The 22,488-nt window shown below is 33.8% G+C and overlaps 1 long non-coding RNA gene across 1 annotated transcript in view; it reads left to right on the plus strand.

The window, feature by feature from the left end:
* The window catches only part of LOC129136356 (uncharacterized), a 70,392-nt gene that overhangs the window by 30,953 nt on the left and 16,951 nt on the right, over positions 1 to 22,488 (plus strand). The window contains exon 4 of the long non-coding RNA XR_008537914.1: positions 4,092 to 4,231. This is a non-coding gene — a long non-coding RNA (uncharacterized LOC129136356). The remainder of the gene's footprint in view (positions 1 to 4,091; positions 4,232 to 22,488) is intronic.

Here is a 22,488-nt window from a genome sequence, read left to right on the forward strand (position 1 = left end):
CATGTCAGAGACTAAATAAACTTGGTATCATGTGCTTGAACACTTACAAGAACTCATCTTTAAAACCTTCTGAGCCTAGTGTTTGCTTGTGGGATTATTTTAAGCACTGTGTCAATTACTTGAATGCTTATATTATCCATGCTGTTTTTTTCTCCTTGGTTTAATTCTAGTAAGATATATTTTCTGCAAATTTCAATTTAATCAAAAGTATTCAAAATTATTGGCAAAAGTGTTGGCATATTACTTCTAGTGTTACAACTTTTATTCCTATCATTCTATATGTATATCTTTTTCTTTTTTACTGTTGACAAAAGTTTGTCTCCCTTTAATTCTTTTTTCAAACAACTACTTAGGCTTTGGTGATCTCAGTAGTATTGGTTTATATTTTAATGAGTTTTGCTAGATTTTTACTTCACTTGCTAATTTCTTTAAGTTTTATTTTTATTTTTCTACTTTATTATGATGGGCATTTAGCTTATGTATTTAGAAGTTTTCTAATTTTCTAAAAAAACTAAGTAGGCTATACATGTGTTTCGTAAAGCATTGGTTTGTTGTATCCTACTAGCTTTGATATATAATGTTTTCATTAAAATTCAGTTCTAGTCATTCCTTAGTATAATTTCTTCTTTATACCATGAATTATTTAGCAATGTTTTTATATTATTCAAATGTGTGATATTTTAAAAATTTATATTTTTGTCATTAACTTCTAATTTATATTGTGACCAAAGATTATAATCTTTATGATACCTGCCTTTGAAATTTTCTAAGGCTTTGCAAGTGTCTGTGAAAAATGTCTTTCATTAATTGTTCAACGTAGAATATATATATATGTATTCCATGAATTTATTGATTATGGGCAAGTTTACTGATTTTGTTGTAAATATTTATATACCCCTTTTCATTTTCATTTTTAACTGTTAGTAAACGACTGATGTGTGTTCAATCTACTGATAAAATTTTGGATTTATGAAATTATTTTTGTATTTCTCTCAGCTTATGCATCATATATTTCAAAATTACTTCATTACTAATAGCTATAAATTCTTGGTAAATTGAAATTGCATCATTAGATAGTGACACTACCCTGTATCATTATCTTAACTGTATTTTATCTAATATCAGTATGGCAATTTCCTTGTGCTAGTATATGAAATGAAATGAAAAACATGTGTTAAATGTCTTTATCTCTTCTCTTTGAATTTTTGTTTATCCTCATGTTTTAAGTGTCTTTTGTAATCAGTATATAGCAAAATTTTGGATGTTATTCTCAGTCTGTCAGAATTTGTCTTTGAACTGTTAAGGTTGTCCATATTTATTTATTGTAACTATTGATTTATTTAGAACTGTTACTGTCTTATTTTTGTATTATATCCTATTTTTGCAATGTCTATTTTAATTATTTCTTTTTTAAATTGATAACTGTATACCTCTTTTAATAAAATAGAAATCAGCATCGTTTTACATGTCTTGGTCTTTCTCACTTCCACTCCTGATTTAAGTATTACATGCAAAAATTTAATGAGTTTCTCAGTTACAATACTTCTGATACTGTACATTTCTAATATGGTTTTTATCATGTTCTCATATTGAAGTGACAGTTTGAAATTGTTTTTTTTTCACCTAAATATCTTGTTATTTTGATCTGTGAACTCATTTTCCTCAGGAATATTAGCTTTTTTTTTCTTCCTCAGGCAATGAGAGTTAAGGAAGACCGAAACCCCAGTATTTGTCAGACTGATAAATCCAGAAGATGTGGAGTAGAAAAGCCCAAGGGTAGAGCCGTCTAAGAAAATCAGATTCAATCATTCCTTTTCTTATAAAACAAACATTTTTATCAATTATTTATCCTTCTCAGCCCAAGAAGTATTCATTAAGTACTTGGAATATAGTTCCTAATCTTTAGAGTTTTGAAAGGGAAAAGATGGGAAATGGAGGAGCAATTGACTGAAGTCAGTAAGCCCTAGGGATTCTTTGATAGTTATTCCTAATACACCTGGACCCAGCTGTGTGGCACAGGCCTTATTCGCCTCCAGGAAATGTCCTGGAAAAAGTAAGAGCATAACTCCAATAATCCTCACTGTACTTAAACCTCAGCAGTGCTTGACTGCCTCCTGTCACAGGTCAAAGCTACTTCTTCCTACACACCAATTTAAAACCTCATCTCCCAGGGGTTTGTCAGTTTTCTCCCTTGTCCCTACTGATTCCTCTGAAGCTGAACTTGGGAGTGGAAGCCAGCAGCCATGCTAGTTCAACCACTTAGTCAAACTTGAACCCATATTCACTTTTCTTTGAGATGCTGTGTAGCATTATGATTTCCTCTGTTTACAGGGAAGGTGTTTACACTTCATGCTTTCCTATTATCCTATCATGCCCAAGAAAGCCCATTAACTTTCCCATCTTTTTTTCTACATTTAACATCTCGCATTTATATGACTCACCAGGCCCTGTAGTAGTATGCTGATGAACACTCTCTGGAAAAACAACAACAATAACAAAAGCCTGACTTTTTGCATTTGCAGATCTCCATAGCTTATATACTGTTATCAAGGTTGATTTTAAGCTACCAACAATTTAGTAACTGGCTGGCAACATTAGAGGAACCTTCAGTGTTTGCATAGAAATAAAGTTCATATGGGTGGAGAGGTCAAGATGTGTTTTCTTTAGAATCATTTTCCTTGACATTTTTCTCCTGATGGTCCAACACTGTGTATTGTTCTCCTGCAACAGGGCTAAATATAGGTGACACAGATGCAAATATTGCTCAAAGCAAAGATATTTCCTAGCTTCATCACCATAAATTCACAATAAACATCAGATGACAAAATCTACTATATTCATTGTCTAGAGCTGCTGTGAAAAAGTAACACAAATATGGTACTGTAAAACAACAGAAATTTATTATCTTGCAGTTACGGAGAACTCTAAAATCCAGGTGTTATCAGGGCCCTGCTCTCTCTGATGCTATGGGTAGAAGTCTTTCTTGCCTTTTCCTAGCTTCTGATGGTGGCAGGTGTTCACTGCTTGCAGCTGCATCACTGCAATCTTTGTCTCCATCGTCACCTGGCATTCTCCCTGTATGTCTCCACATCATCTTATAAGGACATCAGTCATATTGAATTAAGGGTCCAGCCTACACCAGTAGATCCAATTTTAGCTTAACTAATTATATCTATAATGATTCTACTTTTAAATAAGGTCATATTTTGACATACTGAGGCACAGGAATATTATATTTTTGAAGACACAAACCTACAACATCTAGTTTAACTTCCTTTTCATGATCTTTTTGGGTCATGTAGTATATGTTTCTCAGCACTGATTGCCCAAATTATCTGAGGAATTTATAAAATATACACACTTGGGTCATACAACAGAGCAATGAAATTAAAATTTCTCTGAATGGGGCTAGGACACCTCTATTTGTAAGAACACCCCTAGGTGATTATGATGCTCAAGTGCATGTAACAACACTGACAGAATGAGACAAAAGACCCCTTCAGGGGCCTGCCAGGTCCCCCAAATATGAAAATAAAGAAAAATATTTAGTTCCTTCAAAGGAAATTCCAGAAACTTAGCTCATCTTAAGAAGCAAATAAGGACCTTGATAAGTCAGAAGGTAACAGTAGTAAAAAAACAATAGCCAAGGAAGCTGAAATCACGGGGATGCTTGGTTCTTCTAAAGAAAGTAAAGATAACGTCTTAACATGTAGCTCTCAGTTGTTTTTCAGAAACCCAGACACCCACAGACTTGACCTGCTGTCACATAGACCTCAGATAAGGGGAAACTGAGGATTGAACTTTGGCTGCCATTCCTTGTTCTAAATTTCTTCCTAAGAAGCCTGAAGAAAGTCATACCATGAGCTAGAGCTAACGTTCTTTTCTACTGACCCCAAATTTTTAAGCAAAGCTTCTCTTCCTTAACCAAATGCAAATCAGAAAATCTTTGAATCTACCTATGACCTATAAGCCTCTGCTTTCAGATACCCTGGCCTTTTAAGCCAAAACCAATCTGTAACCTCCATACATTGATTTACAGTTTTGCCTGTAACTTCTTTTTTTTTTTTTTCCCAATTTACCCCTGCTTTTAGAAACCCTTACCTACAAGGCATCGGCGAGTTTGTGACTTAAGCATTTGCTGCCTGATCCTCCTTGCTTGGGCCCTGCAGACCAACACCTTCCTTTCTACAGCTGCAAACCTTGCTTTACATATCTGGTTCTACTGTGCCAGGTGAGTGGACCCCAGTTCAGCTCTTTAATAAGAAGGCACATATGAAATCCAATTAATCCCAGTCATGGCTACCAGCAGGTAATGCCTTAATGGATATATTATCAACTTCTATTCTACTGATTTGTGGCTTAGCATACACAGTGCTACCCCCAATTTGTCTTTAGTTCTTATATGTATGAAAAATTATATCTTCAATTAAATTGATATAATTATCAATATAGTTATATATGTGCACACACACATATACCCACTTCTTCTAGAATGTAACCTTCAAGAGGCCAGGAATTTTTATCTGTTGTGCTCTGTACTAGAAAGTTCCACACCAATGGGGAGATGGAAAGTGGTAGAAGTGAACAGCCTCCATGGGAAGGATTATCACTAGCATCGTTTAGAAATCTGGATACGTGAGGATGATTAAAAAAAGACTGACAATTGACTTCAATATTCCTTTTAAATTACCTCATGACAATGCATATCTTATCTTTTGCTTCCATCTATTCTCGCATTTGCCACTGACTCCTGGCACATCATAGGTGCTCCATAAATGATCATTAACTGGGTCAATAAATGAGTATAAGGTGTTCAATAAATACTTGGTTAAAGGGTGGAAGGACGGATACAGAGATGAAAGAAAGGGTAAATGAATAAATATATCTTCACCTACCTAAGTAAAAGAGTGAAAGAGTAAACCCCTTCAACATACTTTGGCACTGTTCTTTAGACTCAGGGACTCTGGTGTCTGATCCCATAAGCAAAGTTATGACTGGCTTTGGTAAGAGAAAAAAAAATCTCTAAACATGATAGTCCATAGGAAACTGCTCCATCCAACCCAGAAGTAAGATCACAGTATTAATACCAACTAAATGCAGGAAAAAGACACAGGAGGGAAAAAATTAATATCCAGTATAAAAAAAGTAATAAAAGGCAAAAGAAAAAGCTAACCCTGATCCTGAATACACATAGGAATGAAGTCATAGGATATCTTTTTTCTTCAAGAAAAAAGAAAACACATAAAAGAGAATAAATGAGAAAGGGCAAATGTTATAAATAGTGGCAAATGTAGGAAAATGAAAGCAAGGGAAATGGAATATCATGGTGAAGGAGAGAAAGAAATAGAATCCTCAAGGAAGGAATAAAGCAAGCTAGCAAAGAAGCAGATTGTTGGCCTCTGATTGTATTTCATTTATAAATGTTCTTACATTTTATTATATTTCTCTGGCAGCAGTCCCACATCTCTTTATGTCTGAAGGAAGGGGGTGGCAGAAAAATGTTGCTCTGGAGACTTGAGATTTATTGCCTCATACACTTAGTGTTAGGCTGATTTTTTTTTTAAATTACATGCCACTGTCATGTTCAAAATAAAACTTAAGATAGACTGTATGCCATGTATCATTGTAAGGATTGCTTTTATTCAGAGTGAAAAACTAATGAAATTCAGTTAAATCCTAAGCAAATCAGAAACCACTAAGGTAGATACCAGCTTCTATACTTTTTTATTTTATTATAACTTGTGCCTCCAATGAATGATATGGAATTGAATGGGTGATTTCCTGAATTAAGAACACATTGCATGAAAAATAGGTAGATATTGCTACAGAAAGCCTAGGTTTTTGAATCTAGACAGACCTAGATTTATATCCCAGTGAACGTGGACAAGTTACTTAAACTATCTAAGCCTCAGTTTCCTTAGGTGTAAACATACATATTAACAGTAGTTATCTCATTATGGTTTTCCTGATGATTATATAGTGTAATCAGTGATTGTATAGTATATGAAGTGTGAAAAGTTTTTAGCATAGTAGCTGGTAAGTATTCAAAATAATGACTAATTTTATCATTAAAGTCATGAACTTTTTCTTCATTTTAGTATTTGTTTCAAGAAAAAGTAATCAAATCTTAATGTTAATAAATTTACATTCAGAGTTAAATTAGCTAATGAAAGGAAATATGTAATTAGTCACTTCCTCTATTCTCCATAGTTACTTGGAAGAGAAGGTATATTCACTGTATTTTCCCATTTTCCGTATTCTTGATGCTCTAACATTTGGCGCTATGATTCCCAGAGAAACTACCCCCACCACCAGGGCTAGCTAATTCCTAGAATTAGCAAAGAACTACCCTGCAAGGGCTGCTTTGAATTACAAACCAACCAATCAAACCTGCACCGGCCCCCCTCCCCTACCCCGCCAGCCCTCTCCTTTATCACATTTTCACATATCAAGCCAGTATTTCCCCTGCCCAAGTCACCCTTGGGCCAGATACCAGAAAAGTCAGAACCACCCCTATAACTTACAACCCTCTGAAATTATTCAAACAGCCTAATTTTAAACTTTAGCATATCAACCCTGCCTTGTCATTTCTTCCTGTAAAAGCCCCAATAAAGGCTCTGGGCCATGTTCTCCCCTCTTGCTCCTTTGTCTCCTGAATGACCCTCTTCCTTCCCCTGTGACCCTTCATGGTCACATGAAGCATGTGACCCCTAGAAGAGGTCTTCTAAATTTAAGCATTTGCTGCCTGATCCTCCTTGCTTGGGCCCTGCAGACCAACACCTTCCTTTCTACAGCTGCAAACCTTGCTGTACATATCTGGTTCTACTGTGCCCAGTGAGTGGACCCCAGTTCAGCTCTTTAACAAGAAGGCACATATGAAATCCAATTAATCCCAGTCATGGCTACCAGCAGGTAATGCCTTAATGGATATATTATCAACTCCTATTCTACTGATTTGTGGCTTAGCATACACAGTACTACCCCCAATTTGTCTTTAGTTCTTATATATATGAAAAATTATATCTTCAATTAAATTGATATAATTATGTGATCATATAATTATGTGACCCCTGCTTCTAGGGGTCTGTCAGTATAAACTTCTTCCTTTATGACAATCATTTTTATGTGTGCATGTCTTACTTGCTTAAAACAAATGCTGGGTACATTTTAATGCAGAAATTAAAATATGCTTGTTCATCACTGTCTCATTCAGATAACCATTGCTCCAAAATTATTCCCTTGTTTTGAAATTCATTCTATCATCTTATAACACCTTGTCTCCAACCTAAGATAAATCCAGTAGCTGCCAATGTTGACAGCCTTGTCCTAGCTTCTTCAATAACCTATGGTTTACACACCTTGTTTACACTAATCTTCCACTATTTTCCTTGACAAATTCCATCGCCTACTTAGTATTCTTTTTAAGTCTGTTGACATTTCTTTCTAAGTTCCCATCTTAGAAACTTCATCTCTATTTTAGCTACCCAGTAGAGAGCTTCAACTCAAATCATCATGCAGTCTTATTCAGTTTTCAAGTTTTGGAATCTTAAAATCCTCTACTCTGAAAACCAGTTCTTATACTGTATCTTCTTCAAATTCTTTCTTCTAGTGAGAACTTCCTCTTATACTCTGATTACTTGTCCTTTCTCACTTTTCTTATAGTGAATATTTACCACTCTTTGGCTTTCTATTCTTCCTTATACACTTGAATTTCATGATCAGTCATGTTATTGATGTACATCTCAAAATACCATATTTATCTATCCAAAAATCTACCAGTCTTGATGCTTTAAAAAAGCCTCACTGCCTGCTGTTTAACCCTTAATTCTGAGCTTCCAAGTATTTTTATTGATCTAATTTGTACCAAATTAAAGAGCCGCTTCAACTGTGCTTTACTGTAACTGAGTAATTATTTATTATTTTTTGTTAGCTCTCTTGTTTGCACAGTAACTGACTCAAAACTTTTCCATACATTGCAAACTCCAAGTCAAATTTGCACCTCCTTTATCCTCAATAGTAGTCATTGTCTCATAATCTATCAAGGCAAGACTTCTAAAGCTACCATCTTCAATCTCTCTTTTTCTAGATGATAGATAGACAGATATAAATTATAAATTCTCTTATTTTTCTTCTGATCTAGATAAAGTTTTTCCCCCAGTCTCTCAAAATCCATACTCCAATTTAATCCACTTCCCTCACCCTCCAATGAAACCAGCATACCATCTAAGACCCTTTCAGTGGCAAGTGGTTAGAAACTCAAATTAAAATTACAAGAATGTATAGATACATTTAAGTGAAAAATCCCACAAGTAAAATTGGCTTTAGGAACGGCTAGATAAAAGGATCAAATGCTACCATGGGGACTGTGTTTTCCCCCACTTTCCTCTTGTGCATTCTGCTGCACTGACTTAATTCTCAGTTTCCAGATACAGGTAATAAGAAACTTCAGTATCACTTCAATCCATCATCAGATCTATGGGAAGAATAAGAATCTATTCCCTTGTTGGCACAAAAAAACAAAACAAAACAAAAACTCTGAAATAGTCTCTCAATATCTCTGATACAGTAGTCTTTCAATCATATAACGTTTCTAAGTCAATCTGTCTCTCCAGTTGAAGGAAGTGCTTAAATTGATCAGATCTGAATTCAGGAAGCCTAGAATTAAGGAAGGTGAGTGAGCAAGGGAGTACGAAGTCAATTGCACCATGGTCACATAGACCAAGAAGAGAGGGTTAATATTTCAAATAGAAATTGGGTTATGAGTTTGTAAAACAATATTAAATGTCTAAAAGACAACCAATAACTACTGTAGTTGGCTCTATTTCTTTCTCTCTATATATGTCCTTATACATATATGTCTTCTTTATACGGGAACAAATTATAGAAAAAAAGTCACTAGAAGCTATTTCCCTTGGACCAACCATCATAGTATAATCTGTTCTTTTACTTTAAAGCTTTTTGAAAATACTGTCGATGTCATCTATTCTTTTGTGTCATGATTGTATCACTAAACTATTGCATTTTTATTTCTCCTGCCTTATATTCAAACTCATATTATCAAGTGTTAATAACTGCATTATTGCCCTCTCCCATAGGCCAATTAATGTAATGAGCTATGCAATTTTGGCTTTATCACACCTACCTCTTGAAATTCTGCCTTTTCTTAGTCACCAAGACATTGAAATACCTTTTATTTCATCAGTTCTCCCCTAAGTCTTCTCGTCTCTCTTATTAACATCTTTTTTTACCTTTAACAACATTCAATGTTGATAATGATATAGGGAAAGCTTTCTTTCCTCTATTTTTTCAACTATTCTCTACAGTTTCATATCTCACTTTTTGGTTATGAATTTCCACCCACATTTTTAATTTCTCTTTTGTGTTCTCCACCTACCCCTCCAAATTTACAACTACATTTTGACTTGATTTTCTTAATGTCTCTACCATGTCAAGCTCAATTTGTGCTATATCGATTACCTTCAAAGACAATTTTATCTATTGTTAGTGGTGATACTATCATTATTATAGTTAAATTATAAATTCTTTAATCAAAGAACTCAGAACTCAATATATTCTGAAATAACAAGCGCTCAAAATATTTGCTAAATTGAATTTCTTAATTCACTTTTAATCTTCTCATATTTATTATTTTGTCAAGTGTGGTACAGTCTTTGGCTAATGTATCATTTATATTTATTCCTATTGCTCCATTTCATAGATACATTTATATTTTCTGACCTCCTCATATCTCTATTTAATACTTTTTTCATGGTCTCCAACTTCATTTTCCCTACCATTTCTAATATGGATGCTACAGCCAGTTAATTTTTCAAGAAAGAAGTTATAATTATGACATATCCCCAACCAAACAACATATACAATCAAAAACTTTCAACTCTATCCACTTATGACATGAAGTCTATTCATAGCAGTCTCAGATTTCACTCCCTATGTGATAATTATCACTATTATCCTAACAAACCTGTACTACGTACTATTTCTCAACCCCCATATTCTTTAATTTTTTGGATGATGTTTACTTTATTTTCTTGCTTAGATAGCTGTGAGTGAAAACTTCATCATCAGCTCAGAAAATTTTGTTAACACCTCTATTAGAGTACTTACCCTTTTATGCATTATATTTTAGATATTTTTGTACATGTTATCTATTCTCCTTCAATGCCATTCTTTTGAGGGCAGAACCCATTTCTGATTTATCACTGTATGCTCCATAGCATCTAACTGAAGGCCTCAAAGACACAAAAGCTTACAAATATGTGTGAAGATGAAATTTATATTTGTGATTTCAGATATTCCCTTTTGAAAATACAGCTGCTTATTTTTTAAAAGTTATATTTTACTAAAAATATTATTAAATAATATTGTGATGAATCCCTCATTTTTGGATTTTGTTTATTTTATTATTAAATCTAGTCATTCTCCAGTTCTTCTCCCAAGGGAAATTTTTGCACAACCTATATATATGATGGAGATAACCTTTCACTATAATTTCCTGTAAGAACTGTCCACTTTCTCCCTAGGGAAATTTTTTTCCCCTTTAATTCAGCTGTTAAAGGGAGGAACACATGAATTCTGGATCTTAATAATGCCAGGCTAGCAGTTTAACCACAGAACCCAGAAGTCTCCAGCCTCACAATGTGGTATGTAGGTGTTTTCTGGCTCCCGAAGAAAAAAGCCCAAATGGTCAAAATCAGTTATCTCAGCTTCCCTTAGTCAAGTCAGCTGCCTTCTATTCTGTTTGTTCAGCTGAGAACCATTTTCTTTTAAAATGAAACTTTAAGTAACCACAGGCTGAGGAATATTCCCCAGAGATTCCTCTGCAGAAGACTTCACACAGGGTCCAAGAGCATCCCAAAGCTAAGCTAATTCAGGGACTGCCCACAGGCTATTTTCTCACTGGCATTTTGCTTGCTGCAGCACTTAAGAGGAAGACAATGTTAGAAACGCTGGGGGTTTAATCTTGAGGCATGCTAGCTTTTCAGGGTTTTAGACTTTGAAGGAAATGAAGCAAAAACCAGAAAGGACCCTGCAAATCAACATGGCCTGACTGTAGAGGGAAATCCCAACTGTTAGGCCAATACAGAATATCTCTAGCTGTATCCCAGAGACCACCAAAGGAAAGGTGAGGGCATAACAGCAGGAAGTCCTGGGCACAGAAACATTTAGGGATTGTGGGAGTATGTTTGGAAAAGATCTTCTCTGATGCTCCTCATTTCCAGATGAGGCAGTGACAAACATCTCTTGAAAATCAGGTTTTCAGGATGCCGATAAGGATATTGAGAGTTAAAGATATAGGTTAGATTTCAGAAACACACTGAAATTAAAAAGTAAACCAAGGCTAAGGAAGCAAGTATAATCTCAGATATCACTTACCGATGGTACCAAGGTTTTCCTGCTCTGGTCAGCTGTGAGTTATGTCCAGGCAAATTCATGCTTTATCCGTCTTTGTACCCATAGTCACTGGCACGGTGCCTGCAGCAGAGTACATATCAACAGTTTATTTTCAATTCGCAGGTGAATAAAAATGAATGAACGAATAATTTGCTCAGGGCCTGATAGAGCCTGTTATATAGCTAACAAAACAATAAGATGAGACCAGACAGTGTTTTTGGTTCACCCATTTTCTGCAGGAAACCGTTAGCATAATCCTTAACATTTGCTCTATGCTAAAGGAAGATGAAGGTGGTTTAGAAAACAAATTTAAATTAGTTGCAACATTTCTTAAAGCATATTCTCATTATTTCAGCTAATTAGTTTAAAAATTTGACAGAAAATAGAGTTATTCTGCACATGTAAAGTTCCATACCCACAGGATGCTCAGGCTGTGTACTATACTATTTCTAATGTTAGAGTTGCAATGGCTACAGTCTTCTTCCGCTGTGTTTATTTTTCAGTTCTATTTTCATACATACAAAAGAGTCTCACTGAGATATACAAAATATTGAAAGAATAATAAATTGTATTGACTATATAACTACACCTCCACTTTACAAATAAAACATCAATACTCAAAGGCCCTGTGTTTATCTTTGTGATTGTCTCTGGGATGCATTCTCCTCCCTTCCCAGCAAACATAACCATTATCCTAAACATTATGTTAGCTAATTTTTTGCTTTTTTCATGGTTTTAGTTAAGTGTGTCTGTGTGCGTATGTTTGTGTATATGTGCATATAAGAAATGTATGTTTATGTATCTATGAATATATGTTTGAATTTGAACTTTATATAAACAAAATAATGTAGTAAAAACTCTGAAATTGTTTTTCACACCCCAAAATTTTAGAAAAATTCATCCATGTTTAGTGTGTATCCACAGTTTATTAATTTTATCTGCTATATATTTTATTATGTGAATATACCACTATTCATCATTATTTACTTATTTTTTATTATACTTTAAGTTCTAGGGTACATGTGCACAACGTGCAGGTTTGTTACATATGTATACACATGCCATGTTGGTGTGCTGCACCCATTAACTGGTCATTTACGTTAGGTATATCTCCTAATGCTATCCCTCCCCCCTCCCCCCACCCCACAACAGGCCCCAGTGTGTGATGTTCCCCACCCTGTGTCCAAGTGTTCTCAGTGTTCAATTCCCACCTATGAGTTAGAACATGTGGTGTTTGGTTTTTTGTCCTTGCGATAGTTTGCTCAGAATGATGGTTTCCAGCCAAGACAATCCTAAGCCAAAAGAACAAAGCTGGAGGCATCACACTACCTGACTTCAAACTATACTGCAAGGCTACAGTAACCAAAACAGCATGCATGGTACTGGTACCAAAACAGAGATATAGACCAATGGAACAGAACAGAGCCCTCAGAAATAATACCACACATCTACAACCATCTGATCTTTGACAAACCTGACAAAAACAAGAAATAGGGAAAGGATTCCCTATTTAATAAATGGTGCTGGGAAAACTGGCTAGCCATATGCAGAAAGCTGAAACTGGATCCCTTCCTTACACCTTATACAAAAATTAATTCAAGATGGATTAAAGACTTAAATGTTAGACCTCAAACCATAAAAACCCTAGAAGAAAACCTAGGCAATACCATTCAGGCCATAGGCATGGGCAAGGACTTCATGACTAAAACACCAAAAGCAATGGCAACAAAAGCCAAAACTGACAAATGGGATCTAATTAAACTAAAGAGCTTTTGCACAGCAAAAGAAACTACCATCAGAGTGACCACTATTCTCAATTTTTTCTTATTAGGCATAGCATTAATTTCAGAGACTTTTTTTTTCTTAAAGATGCCTTTAAACATGTTTTTATATAAATCTTTCCTGAACCTGCCAAAAGTCTATTCCTGGGACTGGTAATTCTGCATCATCAGTGTGTGCACAGTCAACAATACCAGGGAAGCTTTCCAGAGTAGCCTATGAACATCCATGATGTTCGACATTCTTGAGATTTCAAGACTTTTTTTCCTAATCCTGTTGGATGTGTAGTAAAATTTCACTGTGGTTTTAGTTAGCAATTCCCCTATTATGAATTAGGTTGAGCATATTTACATATTTATTGGTTATCTTTCATATTCCATAAAACTCTGTTCATATCTTTGACCCATTTTTTACTGAGCTGTTCTTCTTTGATATATTGATTTTATATATATATATACACACACACATATATAATTATATATACATATGTGTATACACACACATATATAATTATATATACATATGTGTATACACACACACAGTCTTAAAATACAGCTATCTATATCTTATCTCTATATATTCTAGATATTACTTTTTTTTCAATTAAACATATTACAACTATCTTTTAGTTTTTGGCTCCATATTCCTTTTTAATATTATCTTTTGATAAATGAAAGTTCTCAGTTTTATTGATTGATAATTTTTCAATTATTATTTTAATAGAGTCTAAGTGTGTGTTGCTGAAGAAATCCTTGTCTAACCCCTAATAAAACAGACTATTTTCTACATTTTCTTTTTTTTAATTCAAGTTTTGTCTTTGACATTTATCTTTACTCTACCTGGAATTGATTTTTTAATATAGAATAATGTAGATAGTCAGTTTTATACTTTTCCTCATAGATAATTGGATTAATTGCATGAACAATTGCTTACTCAATAGTTTCATCTTTCCCTACTGACCTTCAATGCCAGTGCCATCTCTGTCTCATGTCAGTTTTCTTATATCCATGAGACAGTGTTTGGAAACTTTGTTCTCTAATTTTGGCCTAATTTGTTGTCTTTCTCCACAACTATAAAACATAGACTCAATTAGTCTAACTTTTTTATAGGTCTGGAATTCTGTAAGGATCTCTCTCTCTCTCTCATACACACATATGCACGTGCGCACTCACACACACACACTCATTCTCACACGTCCCATGGTGCTCTGCAATCATGGTGTTTTTGAGGCTTGTCTTGGCTTTTTCTGGTTCTTTCCTCTTCCACATATATTTTAGAATTAATGCATCAACATCCAGAAAATACATCTGTTGGTATTTGATTAGAAAAGAATCAAAATTATGAGTCATTATCAGGATAATTTACATTTTTAAAATATTATATTTTAATTAAAAATGGTATAAGTGTCTCTAGACTTTTTGCATGCATTTAACATGTTATAGACATTTCCATAACAGCCTTGCATGCTTTATATTATGCTTTTTCTGTACATGATATGATTGTTCCTATTATAAATAGTACCTGTCTGCAATGTATTGACTACATGATGCTATAGTATTAAAGTACAAGCTTTGTTTGTATATTAATATTTTAAATCTAGGTATTAATTTTTTAAATCTAGCATCCTTGTTAAATCCTACCAATGCAAATACATTTTTACTAGGTATTCTTATTTATCACTTGTAGATATTTTCTCTCTTCTTTTCAAATCATTTTATCTTTTTATTATTTTTCTTGCTATAGTTCACTGGCTGAGATTTATAGGAATTCTTAACTGGAGCATGACAGACCCATAGGGAGTTGGTAGATAATAGAGCATTTCAATATAATTGGTTTTCTTCTTAATTTGAATTTACTTTATGCATTAGCAAACTGTTCCTAGTTGGGTATGGTGGCTTATGCCTGTAATCCCAGCATTTTGGGAGGCCAAGGAGGAACGGCATGAAGCCAGAAGTTCAGGACCAGCCTGAGCAACAGAGCAATACCCTGTCTCCACAGAGTATTTTTAAAAGAAGTTGAGCATGGTGGTGTGCACCTTTAGTCCCAGCTACTAGGGAGGCTGAGGTGGCAGTATCGCTTGAGCCCACGAAGTTGACATTACAGTGAGCCATAATTGCACCACTACACTCCAGCCTGGGCAATAGAGCAAGACCCTATCTCTAAAAATAAAAATAAAAGGATAAGGGATTTTCTGCTTTGTTTTGGATAGATTTAGGTTTCAAGTTTGTTTATTTGTACATGTTTTTACCTTCAATTCTCCTTCACCACACAAAGTTTCAAAATATAGATATTACATGTGACATTTATGTACAGTGATATTCCTAATTACATAATGTACATTCAATGAACAAAGTTTATTAGTATTTAGTATATTTACTATTTTCCCAAATAACATAATAAACTGAATTAACTATGCCATTAACTATGCCATTAACTTATATGCTTTCTTTGTTCAACACTTCTCTGCAGCTGTTTTTTTTTTTTAGTAATTCAGGCTGAATTCTTGTTGACTTTTTACTTTTAGTTCAGCTTCTGGTTCAGTAATTCTTAATCTATGTCTAATCTTCCTTTTAATCCTTTCATTGAGCTTTTGATTTTAATTAGAATATTTTTCATTGAAATATTGTATTCAGATATAGAATATCTAACTATAATTTTCAAATTACTCTTGTGATAGGCTTTGATATTACTCATAATTTCATTTACTTTTTATTTCTCTAAACATATAACATATTCTCATTTTTTCATACAGTAATTCCAAAATCACACATATGTTTGTATTTTCACTTTAGAGTTTCTAATTTTTTTGTTTTATTATGCATTTGTGTTGTTTTTGAGTTTAAGATTATACTCATTAAAACTTGATGAGATTTCTCTGAGGTCTTGGTTGTGGGGTATTTGACAGAGAAGATTTATTTTAGTTTCTACTAGGTACCTAGGGCCCTTATCATCCAAGTCTCCTTTAAATTTCTAGTCTTTTTTCCCCTCTGGCCATGTGAGTAGTTTGAATCCATGTTCCAAACCTTTGTTGGAGTTTTCTTTTACATTTTTTAATTGTTGGAGACAGGAATATTTCCTTGCTCTTCCTCATTTCTCGCTTACTGTTTTACTAGTCCAGAATTTCACTTGGAGTTATTCCCATTCAAGTTCTTGATTTTATACAGGGGTCTCCAAACTAACTTCCCATACAGTGAATCGCATCTTTTTACAGCCGAAGTCTGAGAACACTGGAGATTATCAGATGCCTTTAGGCAGCCATCTGCTTTGGGGCTTGCTTACTTCTCAGGTTTATACTTTTCTTATATTTTTGACACGTGATAATTTCCTTTATTGTGTTACTCACTCATCCATGCACTATAATTGTTCATTTTAAATCATACTCAATATGTTTTGTATTAGAATTTTAACATCTTGAATATATTACTGTGACTAAGAATAGATTTGTTTTAATGTGTAAAACCAAGGTATATTTATGAATATATTTACATAGTTCATATTTGGAAGCACCTATATTATATACATATGTATTCATATAGACTACAAAACTGTATAATAAATTAATCCAAAATTATTTGATATTTTGATAAAATACTTTTTGAAAGTTTGCTTATGTTCCTTTGTTTATGGATTTTAATATAAAAAAGGTCAAAACACACACAGGAAACTTTTCAGAGGATTATCATTTTGTTATTCATTTCTTTCTTTGACAGTTTTAATGGAAATGTAATTTGTAATCTACTGTATCCATATCTAATGTGATAAGGAGTGACTGGCAGAGCTAATGTAGAGCAGGTAGTGAGAGAAGGTTATTCTAATGAGTAGTTGAGCAGAGATCTTAAGCAATCATGTAGATGGAAATCTAAGGAAAACCTATGGAAGATAGAGCAGCAAAGACCTTATGGAGAAAAGAGCTCAGGAGTTAAGAGAAATGGAGAGATTGGTTTTCTGGTATACAGTGATTGAAGGAAAGAGTGGAATGTGATGATAGGTCCTCATAGGTCGGCAAGGGCCAGATTCACATGGGGCATTTAAGTCCACAGAAATGCTTTTGGATTTAATTATGACTGAAGAAAGTAAGTGTTGGTTGTTGAGCTCTCATAAAGCTACACTTCTTCATCCTTCTAATTTTATGGTTTGTTTAAATTTTGATTTTGTCATTATAAAATTCACACCACATCATTTTGAATTCCATGCTAGGTAGACCTTACGGAGAAATCACCACAGTACTATACAAGACTGAATACTTAGAAGGGCTATGCAGCCTATGCTCCTACTTTCCTGGATGTTCTCTCTTGGACTTTACTATAAGCCAGACCAAAGCAAAGTCAGGCAGTCAGGAAATAATTTGTGCATGCAACAGTTACAGGGAGTTTCAAGTGGACTGGAGTTGAGGATGAGACTGTTAATGATGCCAACACACAGAACTTGGCAAAACTCACAAAAAGAATATAATCGAATTGTGTCTAACATCCAATATGGACTGTGAATAGGCCAGTAATGAGACCTCTCAAGCAAAAATGGACTATGTCTAAAAACAAATAGAGTGGTACATGATATTATTCTAGCAATATGCCAAAAAGCATGAATCTATTTATTTTATAGATACTTAGGTATTCACTATTACTCTAGCACAAATATATCCTATTCTTGGCCTTAAATTGCTCTTTGTTTTGCATAAAATTGGTTTCCCAAGTTTCAAGGACAGAATTTCTTCTACTCAGGCACTCCAGTTTTTATATTCCAGTTTCTGTTCAGCCCTCCAGAAATAAGAACTGTTATTTTTCTCTGCAGTTCTGACTTGGATTTCTTATATGCCAGATGAAAATATTAGTGGAATTGAGAATGATGGTACTTTGAAAAAATGATAACTTGGACCTTTATCCAGTTTGAAGGAAGGAGGAGGAAAATTACATACTAATATATGCTATACTCTTTTTGTCACAGCTGATATAGAGTGATTAAGTCTAACAGGAGACATTCCTGTTGAAGTCTAATTTATGACAAAATCCCATCTTTCATACAGAGATAGTAAAGTTCCTGTTAGGTGTCAAAATAGAAGTGTTATTCAAATGAAACCTATTTGAAGGAATTATTCCAAATATACTGGCCAGATTTTTAAATCACTTTTAACATTTAATTTTGTTAACTATTTTCTATTTTCATGTCCTTCATCTTATTTAATTGATAATAGATGTATGGAAAGGCAAGACACTCTACCACACATGAAGGAGGACAGAATCTCAGTAGAGTCATTAAGCCTGACATTTATTCAATTCTTTAATAGAATAATTTTAAAACCAAAATTGTAAATATATGAGCAAGGTCACTATTTTAGCTAATACCTCAGGAAGTTCCATCAGCTGAAGATACACTATGATTAGTCTCACAGTGTGAAAAGGGATGTGATACTCAAACTAGTATCAGAAATTCAGGAGAAGCATTTATCATTCAAAAATATATATTCAAAATTATTGTTTTATTTTGGTTTCATGCACTATTAAGTAACATTAAACGGGGGTCAAAACTTCATGTGCATCAGTTTTAGGTTTTTATATTAATCAAAAAAGCATGGGTAAAAATAATAACTAGGAACTGCCTTTGAGTAACTTCAAAATTATAGTAATCTATAATATATGTAAGTCATACACAAGATTCCTTGCAAAATCTGACCTCCCTAGAGAGATAAACCTAGAGAAAAGATGTATAAGGCAATGTGAGAACATCCAATAAGTTATATACATCTGAGAGAATTAGAGCCCAATGACTCATTTTTTTCTGTCTATAGTTTCTTCAGAGTACTATTTTACTTGAGCTTTTATTCACATATCAACAGAAATGGCAATTTGCCAGTGATCTAATTTGTTCATGTAAATACAAATCAGGTAAACCAAACACTAGAGAAAATCCCTTGCTTTATAAACTGTGTGCATGCACATAATGCCTTTCGTTTTCATAAAAAGCAATAAATATTACTAATTAAACTCTGGTAGGGCATTATGGAATGGTGGCTCATATCTTCAAATATGGAGATTACTCACCTAGTAAAAGAGATGAACCTACATTTTATGATTATAGAATCAGATAATTTTACGAAAGGGTCCTTATACCAGACTTACACCTTTACATAGATTGATATTTTTAGATATATATTCTTAATTGAACTAAATATGCATCCAGTGTCTTCATTTTAATTTTGCTTAGATTGCTGATTAAAATGCAGAGCAATCTTAGCTTTCTGTTCTTGCCTGTGTTTTTTGTCTGCTTTTAAAAGAGATAAGAAGACCAGTTGAGGGTAAAATATGTACATTGAAAAGGGAAGAACATATTTCAGAAAACGTATAAACATATGATTTATCAAATATGCAGTTGGAGTGGCAATGAGGTTCTACAGCAAAATTTGGGTGTGAGGAAATAGCACTACAATCCAAAATTCCTTCTGTAAAAGTGTATCTATAAAGATGGGAATAGACATCCATTTCTGGAAATATGGCTTCCTACATGGTCAAACCAAACTCCTTGCTGAAAATGAAAACACCAGAAAAAAATAATAAAAATGTTAAAAGCCTCATAGATAGTGAAGAATTATCATATCAAATCTAAGTGAAGGTAGGACTCCAGAAAGAAATGACAACAGTAAAACCATGTTGTTAGGTAATTTGCCAATCCTGGATAATTGAAACTCTAGTTCACCTATGTCAGAGGGCTATGGGAAGAAGAAAAAAAAAATATAGGGCTTACTGATGCTGGGGAATCTCAGCAGGTCAACATTCTGCCCTGAATGTTGAATGAAACTGATGCCCAAAATGCATACATTTGGTGATAAACTAGAAATAATTTATTAAAATAAAACTATAATAAATATTTCTTTGGCACTTTCCAGAGAAAGAAAAAATGTTGTAATGTCACTTGGGAACAAATGTGATTCTTCATTCCAATGAATGGAAAGAAACAGAACTAAACAAAACAATACCTTAAGCCTTAAATTCATTTGAATTGAATTGTTCTAATAATGTTTTCATAAGCATTTTATAGAAACAAAGCTGACTAACTCTAGAGAAACATACTTTCATTCTTTTTGTAAATGATTCATCCATTTTGTAAATGACTATAAAAATTAATTTTCTAAGAATATGAGCAATCATTCTCAAAAAATTATGAAACAAAGGACTGTGAGCAAGAACCAGCTGAAAAAATAAAGAGGAGAAATTAATATGCTAATATTCAGATCCAGAGGGACCAGGCACAGAATATAATGATGCTTACTGTATATTAAAAAAATTGGAAATTCTTTAAATAAATCTTAACACAAAAATTATCAACAATCCATTTAAAGTCCTAAACGCAATTTTTACTAAAAAATATAATAACTGAGATTTAACTCAATACATGGATTTAACAGTGGCTTTAAAATAGTTTAGGAAAAGAGTGAGTTATTTCTTCAAAATGCAAAAGAGATAAGAATGCAACCAGAGTGGAATGCAAACAGACTAAAAGATATGAAAAGTAGAATAATTTAAGAGATATCCAGTCTAGATAAGAGTACTCTGTGTGTGTGTGTGTGTGTGTGTGTGTGTAAATAATTTGGTCATGAGAAATATGTGAAATAGAGAATAGAGACATGAAGTATTTGAGAACATAACATGCAGGAATTTATTACAATGGATGAAACAAACTCACTGATAAAAGGCTAAAATCAGAGACAAAAATAAATACACAAATATCATCATAATAAATACTACACAATAACAAGACAAAAAAGCAAAGCAGATGACATTTTATATTTAGAAAACCCCATCATCTCAGCCCAAAACTCCTCAAGCTGATAAGCAACTTCAGGAAAGTCTCAGGATACTAAATCAATGTGCAAAAATCACAAGCATTCCTATACACCAAGAATTGAAAAGCAGAGAGCCAAATCATGAGTGAACTCCCATTCACAATTGCTACAAAGAGAAAGAAAATACCTAGGAATACGACTTACAAGGGATGTGAAGTACCTCTTCAAGGAGAACTACAAAACACTGCTCAGGGAAATAAGAGAGGACACAAACAAATGGAGAAACATCCCATGCTCATGGGTAGAAACAATCAATATTGTGAAAATGGCTGTACTGCCCAAAGTAATTTATGAATTCAATGCTATTCCCATCAAGCTACCAGTGACTTTCTTTGCAGAATTAGAAAAAAAATACTTTAAATTTCATATGGAACCAAAAAAGAATCCGAATAGCCAAGAAAATTCTAAGTGAAAAGAACAAAGCTGGAGGCATCTCGCTACTTGACTTCGAACTATACTGCAAGGCTACAGTAACCAAAAGAGCATGGTACTGTTACCAAAACAGATATATAGACCAAGAGAACAGAACAGAGACCTCAGAAATAACACCATACATCTACAATCATCTGATGTTTGACAACCCTGACAAAAACAAGCAATGGGGAAAGGATTGCCTATTTAATAAATGGTGCTGGGACAACTGGCTAGACCTATGCAGAAAACAGAAACTGGACCCCTTCCTTACACCTTATACAAAAATTAACTCAAGATGGATTAAAGACTTAAATGTTAGACCTCAAACCATACCAAAAGGCCAAAACAATTAAGATTTCAAATAACAAAAGTGAATACTTTTAGAACCTGAGTGTAGGGAAATATTTTTAAATTGTAACTGTAATTTTTTCAGGCTTTTTATTTGTGTGTGTGTGTGTGTGTGTGTGTGTGTGTGTGTGTGTATGTGTGGTGTGATGTAGTTTTTTTGTTTCTCTTCCTTTTTTTTATGATTTCAACTTTTATTTTAGGTTCAAGGGATACATGTGCAGATTTGTTGTTGAGTATATTGTGTGATGCTGAGGTTTGGTGTATGGTTGATCCTGTTATCCAAGTAGCTAGCATAGAACACAATACTTAGTTTTTCAACCCTTGCTTCCCTTCTTCTCCCCTGTCTAGTAGTCCCCAATGTACATTGTCGCCATCTTTATGTTCATGAATACCCTATGTTTAGTTCTCATAAGTGAGAACATGAGGTATTTGGTTTTCTGTTCCTGAAATAATTTACTTAGGATAATGGCCTTCAGCTGCATCCATGTTGTTACAAAGGACAATGTGACTCTTTTCTATGGTTGTGTAGCATTCTATGGGGTATATGTACCACATTTCCTCATCCAATTCACCATTAATGAGCACTTGGTTTGATTCCATGTCTTTGATATTTTAAATAATGCTGTGATGGAAATTCAAGTACATGCATCATTTTGGTAGAACAATTTATTTTCTTTTGGATAGATAACGAGTAATGA

Source organism: Pan troglodytes, chromosome 9 (assembly GCF_028858775.2).
Source record: "Pan troglodytes isolate AG18354 chromosome 9, NHGRI_mPanTro3-v2.0_pri, whole genome shotgun sequence".
NCBI classification, from domain to species: domain Eukaryota; kingdom Metazoa; phylum Chordata; class Mammalia; order Primates; family Hominidae; genus Pan; species Pan troglodytes.